Raw genomic sequence first — 6,458 nt, 5'->3', positions numbered from 1 at the left:
AACGTTTATGACATTAGCAGTCGTGACGATCTTGGATATATGCCTACGATCCGGATTCTAAACAGCAGTCGACTGTTTGGGTGTTCCAAGATGAGCCAAAACCGACCAAAGTAATACGCTCACGGAGCACTTAGAAAAAAATGGTCGCCACATTTGTAACGAAAAATGGCCACGTTGCCACCTTCGTGCTCGAAGACCGTAAAACAGTTACTGCTGACTGGTATACCACTGTTTGTTTACCTGAAGTTATCGGCGAGTTCCGAAAAAAATAACCCAACACGTCGTATAGTACCTACTGCACCACGATAATGCGAGCTCGCACACCGCCCGGCAGACAATTGCATTTTTAACAGAGAAAAACGTCGAAAATCTGGAACACTCGTACAGCCCAGACTTAAACCCTAATGATTTCTTCACGTTTCCAAAAATCAAGCAACGACTTCATGGTCAACGGTACCGGACCCCTGAAGAAGCGGTTGAGGCATACAAAACGGCCATTTTGGAGACCTCGACTTCGAACTGTGCCCTTAGTGTAAGTTATCGGTTACAAAATACGTCTCGATCGCGTTCGCGTTAAAATCTCAATTTGTATAGAAACACGAACATCGCAAACGTTCCGCTAGAGGCGCTGTCCGTGTTTCCATATAAATTGAGATTTTAACGCGAACGCGATCGATACGTATTTTGTAACCGAAAACTTACACTAGGGGTACTGGAATAAATGTTTCGAAAACTGATTCGATCGAATGAAAACGTGTATTACATATCACGGTGATTACTTTGAAAAACAATAAATACCATTTAACTCTTAAATTGTCTTTAGTTTTTCCAAACGACACAACTTAAAAGGCAGCCACTAGTCTATAGCGCCTAGGTAAATCAGTTTTGCTAATAATTAATAAACAAAGTTCATTTAAGTTTAATGTACTCCTAATATTCTTAATAGACTAAATTCTTAACTTAACAGACTTCTGAACTTATGCAAACGAATGAAATTCTGCTAAGTAAGGTATTAAAGTTACTCGAAATATCAAGTATTATTTTTAAGCATTAAGAACCTATTCATTTTGAGAAATGTGTATTCCGAGGTAGGTAAATGGAGAGTTTAATTTCAGAGAGAAAATAATTAATAAATATTTCCGTTTCCAAACTCAGATCCAGACTTTTGAATATGATACACGAAAAAATTAATGTAAGTGCTTTATTTTACGATTTGCACCTGAAAGCCCCCCCAGATTCAAAAATACTCAAGCAAGTAAAGCAAGGAAATCAGTTAACTTTAATAATTTCCTATTGCAATCTTTCTATACATACAATATAAACCTTTTAGTAAAATAATGTAGCGTCGAAATCATTTTTACACATGATTTATGAGTGCTCAATTTGCATATACGTATCCTATTTGCAAATCTCATTGTACGGAGCCATCTACAGTCACTAATAAAATGTTTATCTTGTGACATAAAACTTTCAATGTGCGACTTATACAAAGACTCGGTCCCAGCAGCGCTTTTACAGCGCGCGACAATTGGGCGGACGAGGGAAATTTACGTAACTTCCCATTTGACAAAATTGCTCAACCGTAGCGGCAAGCGTTCAGGGATGAATAGCAGATACAATGTTTTATGCATTGTGGGCAAACGGTAGTAAGCGGTGAAAAGCAAGGGAACCAGGGAAGCAGGAAAGCGAGATGTATAGGTAGGTATTCGGGATTCGTGCTTCGATAAGGGCTGTCGGCAGGCCTGGCTGGCTCGTCGCCAACCGACCAGTGCGGGCTTTCGTTCGGTGCCCGCGCGGGGCGCCGACGTCCTTCAACACATTCAACAAATATACACAATACAAAATCTTTGTCCCAACCTAAATGAAAGTATGCTTTACTTCTTCTGATAGCGTTAAAGCATAGTACAATAACGATTGAAGGACATACGGGAGAGATGTTCTTCAAGATACAACGTTATAGAGGTGCGTGCAATACGTAGATTATTGCAATGTATAAAAATAATCAAATTAATTAAAAATTACAAATTTTAGATACGAAAACAAGTAGTTTCATAATACTTAAGGTAATATGTATGTATGAACATAGCTGAACATAGCGTTTCATTATAAATATTAGGCTTCTAGGTTTCGTAGGGATTTATGCTTTACCTTCCGTGTAAAAGTAAACATTTTATTATATAGAAAACTTTCTATTTAAGATAAATCTGTTTAAAAAAATATACCTCGTTGAGTTTCTTGCCGGATTCTTCTCATCAGAGGTTTTTCCGAACCGGTGGTAGTTTTTTTTTTGACATTCATAAGTGCTTGTTATAGCCTAAATTGAATAAAGATATTTTGACTTTGACTTTGACTTTGAAATCCGTTGTGTAATGTCCTTAATTGGATCTAAGCTTCTAAGTAATATAACGTTCCGCAATAATCTCAGTTTCTTGGATAAACCTTCAGAGATTAGATGGTGATTCTATTACTAATGAAATAAGACCCCTGTCGTGTAGAATTTATATACCTTACCTACTAAGCAATAAAGTACGTAGATATTTACTTTTGCAAGCTACGCTAGGAATATATTAGTATGCGAGTAGTTCGTATGTTTTCTTCGTTCGCGTCGAGTATGGATTAAATCGTGCAAGAGCTAAAGCATTGGATTACCTTGCAATCTTTCCTCGCGCTCAAGCGGAATCGGGGTGCACAGATTAAGACTAAACTTATTAATCCTTACTCCTAATCCTAATCCAAAACATTATTTAGTTTTGCTGGAGACAGAACCGTTGCTCAGAAAGTCTATTCGGAATTTGTTTTTTTCTTACAGCTTCGTATGCTCAGCGAAGGCTCAGATCGAGCCCTTGCCAGTGTAAACGAAAAACTTTACCGGTTTAAAACTGAACTACACCCAGAGACAAATAAACTATATCGAAATTAAATCCAATTTTATTTATTTAGTCGCTCACCCTCGTGTGCGTGTGTAGGTAGGTACTTTATGTACTTACGTGTTCCGATATTTTTAGCAGCTTGCATAAAGAAGCGGCCAAGTGCGAGTCGGACTCGTCCATGAAGGGTTCCGTAGCAGCAAGTAACATAATATAAAAGTTTCCTTTACGATTTATGACGTATTGAAAAAAACTACTTACTATATCTCGTTCAAACTAATTTTCCGTGGAAGTTTGCATGAATTACCATGCATGATGTACATTAGTACATCACATCATATTTTTTTTTTAGTTTTATCATTCTCTTATTTTAGAAGTTACAGGGGGAGAGGACACACACATTTTACCACTTTGGAAGTGTCTCTCGCGCAAACTATTCAGTTTATAAAAAAATGATATTAGAAACCTCAATATAAATTTTGAAGACCTATCCACAGATACCCCACACGTAAGGGTTTGCTGAAAAAAATTTTTTGAGTTTCAGTTTTAAGCCCGAAAATTTATTGTTTTTTTTCTATTTTTGTGTGAAAATCTTAATGCGGTTCACGAAATACATCTACTTACCAAGTTTCAATAATATAGTTCTTATAGTTTCGGTAAAAAGTGGTTGTGACTAACGGACGGACAGACAGACAGACATGACGAATCCATAAGGGTTCCGTTTTTTGCCATTTGGCTACGGAACCCTAAAAACCCATGTTATGTATACAGTACTTTACGCAGACATAAAATTACAATGTGCCGCGATACATTTCAGGAGGTAAGTAAGTAGGTACATACATTCGCTTAAGAATTTGAACTTCATGAATAGCTATATAGGTACGCTCATGTCGTGATTTACGTGCGGACAAGTGACAGCTCGTTATTTTATTTGCGTGCGAAATGGGTGAGACAGATATACTTAAACAAACCGTACCACGTCAACATGGGTGCCTACTTTATACCTCTACATTGTGGGCCTGAGTCTGATAGAAATGGTAAAGCAACAATTACGATATATGTTAGCTTGGCGCTTTTGTTTAAGTAAAACTGGTGCAAAAATGTCAAGGTTCCCAAACTTTTTTTACTGTGTATGTGTGTGTATGTAAATAAAGTATGTCTCACTCAAGGGACGATACAATCTGAATCCATCCGCATTGAATAAACAAAATAAACGTCTAATAAAGTATCACATGGTGAACGCTTCCACTACCTGTGCGAAATTAACTCCTTCATTCGGTTTTCGACATCTTCAACTAAAACTACATCTGAATTTTGATAACTTAACACTCGTTTTCGCAACTGTACTTACTTCATTCCTAAAAAACAACCATCCACACGAGAGTGAAAAAGAACGTCCTGAATAAAACAAAAATCTACACCATCGACTTTACATTCTTGAACAATTGAAATTGCGGCTTTCAGCGTTCATACAAGGCAATAAGAGTAATTTGGCAAGCAAGCCGTAATAATCCAAACGGGCATGGTGTTATGATATTCAATACGTGCACAATTTCATGACGATCGCGCGTGTAATGCGGCCAGACGGCGTGTGATGATATATCGCCAAAGTGAAAATATTACGCCGGAATAAAGGCAGTGGGATATTACCTTAGCATTTTCGCCGAGTTTACAGTCTTGCACGTAAATTCCACGCAGAAAGTCCGTAGATCTACGTTTGTGTTCAAGTAGTTATGTAGATAAGTACTTTGTAGTCTCTACCGGGAATAGACTCAAAGAATACAATGCTATGATGACTAGCTATTGCCCGTGACTTCGCGTTTCGCGCCCGCGGTAACTTTTAAATTTTCCGGGATAAAAACTATATTACGAGTACTTACATGTCCTTTTCAGGGTCTTAAACTACTTTCAAACCAAGTAGGTCGCCGTTGCCCGCGACTTCAACTATAAAGAATTGGTTTATCACGCAAGAGCTTTACAATTTTTCGTGATAAAAACTATCCTTTGTTCTTCTTTAGACGCGCTTTTTTTTGTTACACACCAATCATACTCATGTTCGCATTTATAATATTAAGTAAAGATGGACCTAGTTGGTACCTATTTGTTGTCAGATGTTAAAGTTAGATAAATATTTACATGTAGCAAAATTGTGTCCATGGAGTTCTCATTACCTATCTGTTGTCAGTTGTTAAAGTTAGATAATTACATGTAGCAAAATTGTGTCCATGAGTGAAGTTCTCATTAGTAGGTAGAAAACTTATTTGAGAAATATTTAACAACGGGACTCACACCAGGCGTTGGCGCCATAAAGTACAATTAAAACTTAGCATTTCAGAGGTTGGCTTTTATGAACGGTGGCATTCATGAAAGGAAAATATTTTCAATCTGCCCACGTGATATTAGATTGTGTTAAGCGCGGCATCTGAGGAATGTAACGTAATAAATACCGGTGGCTCGGGCAGGTAGCAGGCCGCCCGATCGCCGGCCGTGCTCGGCGAGGGATACCCGGCCCGCGCCCCTCGAGACCGGCGCTCGTTTGTCAGTCGCAGCACGCGGGACCTCACTGACCCATCAAAGTAATTCTACCAAGACCCTCGGACTTCTCCTGCTACAGAACATAAACGTACTACATCTTTGAAACAAAGGTCAATTCTTACGTCGCGTGAGAAACATAGTCCAATTACTTAACTGAAAAAAACGGACTGCTTCCCGTTTAGCTTCTCCGTCACGTCAAGGAAATCGTTGGCATTACAGGCATGGAGTAAAATTAAGCAAAGATACAAGCGTGTAGAGGGTGCAGGCGGGGGTGGGTGGGGGCGGCGCGCGCGGGGCGGCCTCAGTGTCGCGGAGGCTGCGGCGCGCTCCGCCGCCCGCCCTGCGTCGCGTTTTGACTCTGCCAAAACACTACATAATCCTTTCCAAATAAATCATTTAGGTGCCACCGGACTACTCTACAATACTTAATTAACGCCAATTGAATATTATACTGTATTGCTTGTTTAAAATCTGTTATTTAACATTTAAAGCTTTCATAACTTTCAGCATTCGAAAACAACATTTTTTCTTTCGTTGATTGTCAACTACGAGATTGTTATATCAACTTATTATAAATTTGCTGAGCTGTGAATATCTTGAGCCCGGGAGAGGACATTAACGTAAGTATTTTTATATAAAGAATATATGTACTTGAATATGTAGAAAACTAAGCTTAAAGTAAAAAAAAAACAAGTTATTTGTACTTATCCTGTTCTTCTTAGATTTAAATGCACTGTTTTATTTTTGCTGCAGTTTTACTAAATCCATTTGTGTAAAACAAAATTACCAAAGAAGCGGCAACTCGAATTAGCACTTAGTCGTAGCGTCAGGAATCTTAACAGGAATGTTTTACTTCAAAAATGCATTGTTGAAAATGAGCTAAGTAAATAAAGTTTATCCGGGTTCTACCTACTCTTGTGATCTGAAGAGGGTCGCCACTTCAGAGGCGAGGACACTACAGCTGTCCAATTATAGATGTTTTCGGCAAGAGGCGCCCACTTATGTACTCGTAGTAGGTGCTTGAAATTTGGGGGACACCTGAAATACACCTTTTAA

At 38.5% G+C, this 6,458-nt stretch overlaps 1 protein-coding gene across 2 annotated transcripts in view; it reads left to right on the top strand.

Moving 5' to 3' along the window:
• Positions 1–5,701: 5,701 nt before the first annotated feature.
• Positions 5,702–6,458, top strand: part of wry (delta and Notch-like EGF repeat containing weary) — a 36,921-nt gene continuing 36,164 nt past the window's right edge. The window contains exons 1-2 of one of the 2 annotated variants that reach the window (XM_074101608.1): positions 5,705–5,802; positions 5,910–6,022. The gene's annotated coding sequence lies outside the window, so the exon portion shown is untranslated. Of the gene's footprint in view, positions 6,023–6,458 lie in introns of both variants that reach the window. The other variant, XM_074101609.1, reaches the window with a different exon arrangement.

The sequence above is a fragment of the Choristoneura fumiferana genome, chromosome 18 (assembly GCF_025370935.1).
Source record: "Choristoneura fumiferana chromosome 18, NRCan_CFum_1, whole genome shotgun sequence".
Classification (NCBI taxonomy): Eukaryota; Metazoa; Arthropoda; class Insecta; order Lepidoptera; family Tortricidae; genus Choristoneura; species Choristoneura fumiferana.
The sequence above is the reverse complement of the archived record's forward strand: the minus strand, read 5'-3'. Positions and strand labels throughout refer to the sequence as shown.